Source organism: Octopus bimaculoides, chromosome 11, assembly GCF_001194135.2.
Source record: "Octopus bimaculoides isolate UCB-OBI-ISO-001 chromosome 11, ASM119413v2, whole genome shotgun sequence".
Taxonomy (NCBI): Eukaryota; Metazoa; Mollusca; class Cephalopoda; order Octopoda; family Octopodidae; genus Octopus; species Octopus bimaculoides.
In genome coordinates this window covers 7,259,117-7,267,288 of record NC_068991.1, presented here as the reverse complement: position 1 = coordinate 7,267,288, position 8,172 = coordinate 7,259,117, and the positions used below count along the sequence as shown (strand labels likewise).

Sequence of the window (8,172 nt, the reverse complement as noted above, 5' to 3'; positions counted from 1 at the left end):
GTGATACAATGTTTTTTTTTTGTTTTTAAATAAATTTTCGAATACTTAGATTTCGAAAGATCTTCCAAAACTAAATGTACGCAATCGCCCGGAGAAAATGTGAAAGGAAAAAAATCTATTTTCTAATTGGTCAACGACAAGCATCGCGTCCGAAGTCATCAAGATTTAAACGAATATATTTTATATAAATGTTTTTCTCAGTGAAATGTATTTGGTACCATTTGCTTCCAATGTTCTAATTGTGAAGTTTCTTCACATCAATGTATTTTATTGTGAACTATTTTGATAATTATCATTGATAGTTCTGGAGTTAAAATAATATTTGTTTCCAGGCAATTCGATGTGGTATTTGTCCTCAAGTAACCCCAAGAGAAATGTAAGGAACAAAACAGAGAGGATATTTGGTCGACTTTAATAAAGTGTTCGACACTGTAAGAAGGAAAGGTCTGTAGGAAATCATAGAGCGACTAGGATGACGCTTCGAATTCCTAAACATGGTCATCCGACTCCCGGAAGATCAGCGTAGTCGAGTTAGACTCTACGAACTCTTAGGGACCTTCCGAATAACAGTCAGTGTAAAGCAAGCATGTGCAAACTTTTTCGTGAAGCAGCCCCCAGAAACATGGCACATCATTAAGCAGGCCGCACTGCTAAAGAATTTCAAGGTAATTTTTCTTTAGGTGTGCCGTTCAAAAGGTTCCGCGGGCCGCAGAAGCCCGTGATAGTATTAAGCAATGCAACGTATTCGCGTTGACTCTCTTCCCCATCTTTTTCAACATGATATTCGTAAGGACCAAGTCATAGACCTTGATGAAGAAGGTGACCTCTACATCTGATACTGCACTAATAAATAGCCTGTTCAACTTGAAGTGACCACAGTCCCTCCTTGCGACACTGGAGCAAATCATCCAGTAGTTGCGTACTTTTTATAAGAAACCTCTTGATTCAACGATCTTAGTTACTACATTCAGTGGGTTTTCTAGGAAACTCCAGATTAGAAAACTATCAAGATTTGTCTACCTTATTACACACAACAGGTATTTTAGCTTTGAGACAAGACAGCTGGATAGCTATATGCATTAAGACCGTTAGATACAAGTTAATATAATTCAGTTCAATGTTTCCTTGATAAAAGGGGGGGGGGGCAAATGGAGATACTGTTGTTTTTTTTTTAAACTATCTCTAAAAGAGCATGAAATAAAATGAACTTTATATAATAACCACCTGTCATGAATCTATGTTAAGTTGGTAGCCTTTCTCGGGTGAAATTAGATATTGGCCTTTTATTGAACATATTGATGCTGGCATTTGAGTGGCACTTTATTTTATCAACCTGGAAAGGTGAAAGACAAAGTTGGTCTCTTCAGGATACGAATTCAGGGCATAAAAAAAAACCCTTAAGGCATTTTGTTTGACGCTCTAACGTTTCCTAAATTATGATGGGACGATGTAAGGGCGATAACTGTAGCTAGACTATAGAAACGTAATTTTTTTTATTCCGTAAGGTTATAAGCGAGAAGTAACTAAATACTTTGTTATTATTTCTTAAAACTTAATTTCGATTTAAAGTAGCAGTTAATTTCGTTCCTAAAAGAATTGAAATCTGTACAAAATATCTAATTCTCAAATTTTCATCCTCCTGGGGTCGATGAAATATCAGTCAAGTACTGAGGTCAATTCATATTGCTATACAACTGTCATTTAATCTTTATGGAGATAATAAAATGAACAACCGAGTCACAGTTGACTAAGTTTCCACACTTAAAATTTGTGATTTTGTAACACTAATTTCTTTTCTTTTTTTTTTTTACTCATTCAAGTAAATGTATATTCATATACTTCCTTCATTTCTCTTTCACTCCTGTAGCATTAAAGGGTTTATTTTCTGACATTATGGTTATTTGGATGGTATTGAAAAATTTCATCATGTTATATTTATCCTTCTTTAAAGAATGGGAAATGATGCTCAAGTCAACTTCTTGAGCAAAAATCTTACCATTTCCATCTTGACAAATATTACAAGTATTGGGACAAATTAAATGGGATTTATCTAAGAAAATGATAAAGTGATGGTTATAAATTGCTCGATACATGACATCTAGTGTAGGGAATTTTTCTGGCATAATGTGGACACAGAATCATCATGATCGTTTTTTCATTTTAACATGCATCATTGCATGCTTGCATAGGTTGGACCGAATTTGTTGAGGCAGATTTTCTATAACCAGATGCCTGCTGCCAACCCTCACCTTTTTCTAAGTAAGGGGATATTTCCCTGTGAACAGATATATGTTCATAGAAGACTGGAAACAGGGACATGACTTGCATGTCAGTGGTACTCATTCACAACTATAATGTGATATCAAGACAAGGAAACTTATGCACATTAATACATATATATATATTAATGTGTATATATATATATATAGTTCAAATTTACAGAAGACAAAAGATGAAGGCAGGTGAGTGATGCTTCGTCAGGACAATGCGCGACTCCACACTGCAGCAAAGATCACATCACAGAAGATCGAAGAGCTTGGTTGGGAAAAAATTCCTCATCCACCATATTCTCCTGACCTTGCTCCTTCAGACTACCATTTGTTTCATAGTTTACAGAATCATTTGGGGGACATAATTTTCACAAGCCAGGAGGAGGTCGAAACTGACATGTCAGAGTTCTTCACTTTGAAACCAAAAGAGTTTTACATTGATGGGATTAAAAAGCTTGTTATTAGATGGAAGGTAGTCATAGATAATCAGGGAAAGTACATTGATGATCAAATTTCAATAAAAATATAACATTTGATCACTTGTTTTCTTTATTCAAAATTTGGACAGAACTTATGGGATGACCTGATATATCAGTTGAATAAAGTTAAAACATGGTCTGGTTTTTACATTTTTTATTATGGTATTTTAACATTAAAAAAATATTTTGTAATGCTCATAAAGTTATACATAATGTAATCATCAAATTTCAACTTCTGTACCTCTTAGAATGCTCCAAAAAGCTGAATTTTTAGAATACCTTTTTGACCAATCCGCATGGTTTGCCAGGCGTACCGATATTCTGTAACTTGTTTATATTTATAGGCTAGAGATATTTTTTGATCCACATCATTAGCTGGTTGTTATATTATTGCTTTTATTTCTGTTCAGAACAGGTTTGAACATTCTAATAAACCATTTTTCTTTACACATTCACACACATTCAAAACAATATGTATGTATGCATGTATGTGTGTGTGTGCATGCCTTTGTGTTCATGTTTGTCCACCCCCACTGCTTGACTGATATTGGTTTGTTTACATCCCCATAACTTAGCGGTTCAGCAAAAGAGAGACCAATAAAATAAGTAGCAGACTTAAAAAAAAAATTGTACTGGAGTTGATTTGGTTGACTGAAACCTTCAATGTGGTGCTCCAGTATGGCCGCAGTCCAATGACTGAAACAAGTGAAAAATAAAAAATAATATGTCTACTTATTTTTCTACATCAACTTTATTCAACATTTAAAGTAAGTTAAAAACAATATTATTTTCTTTCTATAATATGTAGCATATACCTTACCAACAATATTGATAATATTCTCACCAGCAATCTGTGTCATTTAAAAAACCATCATTATCCTTAGTATTATTGTTGTTGTTGTTGTTTGTCTAACAAATGCCTAAAGGTACTTCTGCCTGACAGTTTCATGTGTCATTAGTTTCAGAGGCTTTGTGTGCTTTTTGTGGGATAGGCTGTCAGCCAAGCACACAGTTCTCGTATATCCATAGAAGGGCATTAAGTCAACACTGCATGCAAACAAAACGTCGTCTACAGCAATGAAATATTCCACTGTGTTTTGAGTCATTCACTTCGAGTAAAGTGTCTTGATCATGGAAACAGTGCAGTATTAATGGCAAAATGCAAACAACTAAGCTTTCAACTGATTGTCTAATACCCTGGCAATTCAGCCATCTTGAATTTGGAAGAGGTTTCTAGGTTTGGTTTCTTTACAAATTTCAATAGTTACTACTTCTTTTATATCTCATGATACTTTATTATTTTCTAGATCATATCTCCACTGGAAAGAATATGTAGCAAACAGTCATATGAGAAACCTAGATATGTAATAAAATGTCAGGTCTAAGAAAGAAGCCAAGAATAGGTGTGCTTATGTTCTGCACTTCGAGAAAAAGAAGCATAAGTATTCCTGGTTGAAAGGAGATATGATTTTATAAAGCTGGATGTTATTTGGGAAGGAGTGTTTCTGAGATTATTTCAAATGAAGCTAAGAGAAGGGCCAGGTATTCTGCTCAAGGAAGTGTTTAAGGATTTTAAAGCTGGAAAAGTAATAGTCAAGTGGTTGCTGAGAATATTAGGCATAAATAATGAGAGTTGTTCAGGACATGCGTGAAGATGTAAACAAGGCTAGGACTGACAAAAACTTCACTGAATAATTTCATGTACAAGTAGGTTTAATATCCATATTGTAGCAAAGCATGCCACATAACATTTACATGCTTTCAATCCCTAAAAAAAGACTCAATACTCAGCTGAAAAATACATGTCAGAAAATATGTAATTTGCTGAGTATGAAACTCACTTTACAATAATGGACCAATTCATTAAGATAAGTTCCACTAAGTCTGGAAGACATATACACATAGTGGCATAATCAAGTACTTAGAGTACTGGCTGATATGGCAGAGAGGGTAGAATGAATTAACAGCAGAAGACTACAAATAGTGGAACATGGGAAGATAAACTTTTGCAGGGAAGGTGAAGCTGAACCAGTCACTGTAAGATAGAAGAATGATCTAGAATGGGTTTGGGGCTTTGGAATTTTCTGTTGTTTTTGATGGTAAATATCATTTCCCACTTGTTATGACCAAAAGACTCAACCTTGTCATGTGGTGCAAAGAAAGTAAGGTGGTAAAGATGGTAGAGCTAACAGTTCCCTGGAAAGTGAACATTGAAGATATTTTCTTCAGGAAGGACAGAAAATACAGTGAGTTGGTTGAACTCGGTGGAAATAATAAATGAGAGGCAATATGCTTTCCAGTAGAGATAGGTGCTACAGGATTTGTTGGAACCAGAGTTCACTTGATGCTAAAGAGCTTTTGACTAGATGTTGCCAGAAAATTGCTGGAAGCCACTGAAAGAACAAACCATTACATTTGGCTCAAGAGAGAGGACGAGATGTAGTAAGAACAAGCATTGAGAATGGTAGAAATATCTGGCTCAGAATCGCAATATCTGACTCGTCAAAGCTCATACTGTTGTGGGAGAGTCTTGTCACATACGATGGTGGGTGACTTCAGGTAGCTCTAGTGTTGCAGTGGAAGGAACTGAAACACTTACAGAGCTGCTGCATCACCTGATGAGACATCGACTCCTACATTCAGAGATGGAGTATTGTGATTACCCTAAAAGTAGTCACCCCTTAAAAAGTTTATAGTATCGGTGAAGGCATGATCTAGTTGAACAGTAATACGAAAGAAAGCACATCTATTACCTTCGATAAAGAACATATAATTTTGATTAGGCAATCAACAAATGAATGTCAAAAAATGACGATCCTTGAGTTTAGTGAAGTCCTAATTCGATGATCGTTAAAAAATATTCTACTATGGATGTGATTATAAACCTCATTTTTTTCTAATCCTAGACTGTTTATATTGTTGGTGTATTACCTCATTTTAATTCTGAAGAGCTCTATGATCAAAGGCACTGCAGCTATGGCCAACCCGTAGAACATAAGTCTACATCACCCAGTGTATTCTTTTCTAAGACGCTAGGGTGTGGTTTGAAGGGTTTTGGCTATTATTACTAACAGGTCAGGAGACCATGTAGAGGCTCCCTCATAGGATTGTCTAATTCTAGAAAATTTGCAACTCATGTAAAAAAAAACAAAAAATCCGAGGGTTTGGAAATCAAGGTAACAACAGTTCGTAAATTTAGTAATGCTTCTACCTGAGCTGGGAAAGGCAATTGCAATAAGCTATATGACTAAAGCCTTCTCAATCAATAATGATGAATTTATTCTTAAACTAAGGTGATATTAATTAGAACAACAAAAATAAAAAATAAAGGTGATGGAATAATTACATTGTTTATTATCGATTCCAGAGCAACATGTAATTTAACCCTGCCGTAGCAATTATCCAGCTATGCGAAATCACGCCTAAAACTAGACCAAATCGCCTTTATTCATTGGGTGTTTGTTTGTCACCAAATCTATGAGGAGTGGCTGTGGTTTATTGAGTGATAAGAAAGCTTTTCTTGGTTTGGTTCAAACAAACTTCGTCGATATTTTATCAATAGTAAAAGACAATTTCATTATTAACCGATTCTCTAAAGTATTCAAAAGCATTGATAAGTTGAAAGACTTTGTTAGAATTATCAATCAACCATGACATAAAACCTGAAAGACAGGCTGTGAAACAAATACCGTTTCGTGCAAAGAAATAATTAGAAGAAACTGAACATGCGTTAAGACTGGATATGATTGAAAATGTTAATGGCTTTCACAAAGGGGGTTTCGCCGTTAGTTGCTACTGCACTAAAAACTGATGGCTGCATTTAATATTTGTGTTTGAACCTACACAGAGCAAAATCAACTAGCTAAAAGTAGACCATGCTCAATACCTACTGTTGAAAAGATGCTGGAAGATTTGAATGGATCATGCTTCTTTTCGAAACTTGATCTTAATATGGACTGTCGCCAAATAGAATTATATGAACCATTGTGTCATATAACATACTTTTCCCAGCAAATATCTGTAGCAAAGGTTGGTTATAGGAATTTCCTCAGCATTTGAAGAATTTCCGGAATGTACTAACCTTTTAGAATCTGAAGCTAGTAGAAGTAATATTGCAGATAATATTCTAGACTGTAACAAATAGTAAAAATAGTAAAAGGTCTGAAACGACGGTCGGTATTTGAATGATATTGCGTAACAGTGACCTTTCATTAAATCCCGTGAAATGTACTTTGGTGGGAAGTAAACACAATAATTTTAGCTGCCACTAAAATAGATGTTCTATTGATAAAAGGAACGAAAAATATCAGTAGGTAATGCACAATAGGAAGAATTATAGGAATTAAAACAATGCATAACATCACGTACAATACATCGACATCGGACACAGCTTTTATGTTGATGCCAATCCTGTTGAACTGGACTCCACGCTGGTGTATGACTCCAGATGCATCTAAAAGCACTTTCACAAATCGAACAAGTGTTGTCACACTAATAAAGGAAGGTCTTCCTGTGTTAATGGCAAGCGAAGTATTCCACACATATTTGTAAAACTGAACATTCAATATACTCAGTGACCATCGACCACTGATAGCCTGTTGTCCAACGTAATTAATTGTTAAGAATGAAGTTTATGTTAGATTTGCCGCGTTTCTTAGTTTGTTATGTTTGATTTCATTCATTTTGTTACTTATTAAAAAAGTATATCTGTATGTTCTAAATTCAGAAATGTATGTTATATAGTAATGTTTATATGCCAACAGAATGTGGCAGTCCTACACAGGACGATGTTACTGTTGTTATAGCTCCAGAGAAACATCTTTTCCAGCTGGCTTTTTCTATTAATTTTAAGCTGTCTACCTTGGCTGATATATACCTCACAACAGACCAAGCACCTGTTATTCTGAGATTTCTACTCAGTTACCGCTGTAGTCAGTCACATTAATCACCATTCTTTGATGTACACACATATCTCTCTATCTCTCTATCCATCCATCTAGTTGTCTGTCTGTCTGCACAGACATGGTTGTGTGGTAAGTTTTCTTCCCAACCATACGGTTCTGGTGTCACAATGTGGAACCTTGGCTAAGTGTCTTCTACTGTAGCCCCAGGTGGACCAAAAAGCTTGTGAGTGGATTTGGTAGATGGAAACTGAAAGAAATCCATTGTATGTGTGTGTATGTTTGCAGTTATATATGTTGGTTTGTTTATGTCCTTGTAACTTTGTTGTTCAGCCAGAGAAACCAATAGAATAAGTACTAGACTAGAAAAGAAAAAGAACATACCTACAGGGATCAATTGGTTTAACTAAAGCCTTCAAGGTGGTGCCCCTACATCCATGGTGCCCCATGGATGTAGTCCATTGACCGAAACAGATACAAGATATATATATATATATATATATATATATATATATATATATA

At 35.2% G+C, this 8,172-nt stretch overlaps 1 protein-coding gene across 3 annotated transcripts in view; it reads left to right on the top strand.

The window, feature by feature from the left end:
- The window catches only part of LOC106877171 (kinesin-like protein KIF16B), a 229,232-nt gene that overhangs the window by 7,828 nt on the left and 213,232 nt on the right, over positions 1-8,172 (top strand). The window lies entirely within an intron of this gene.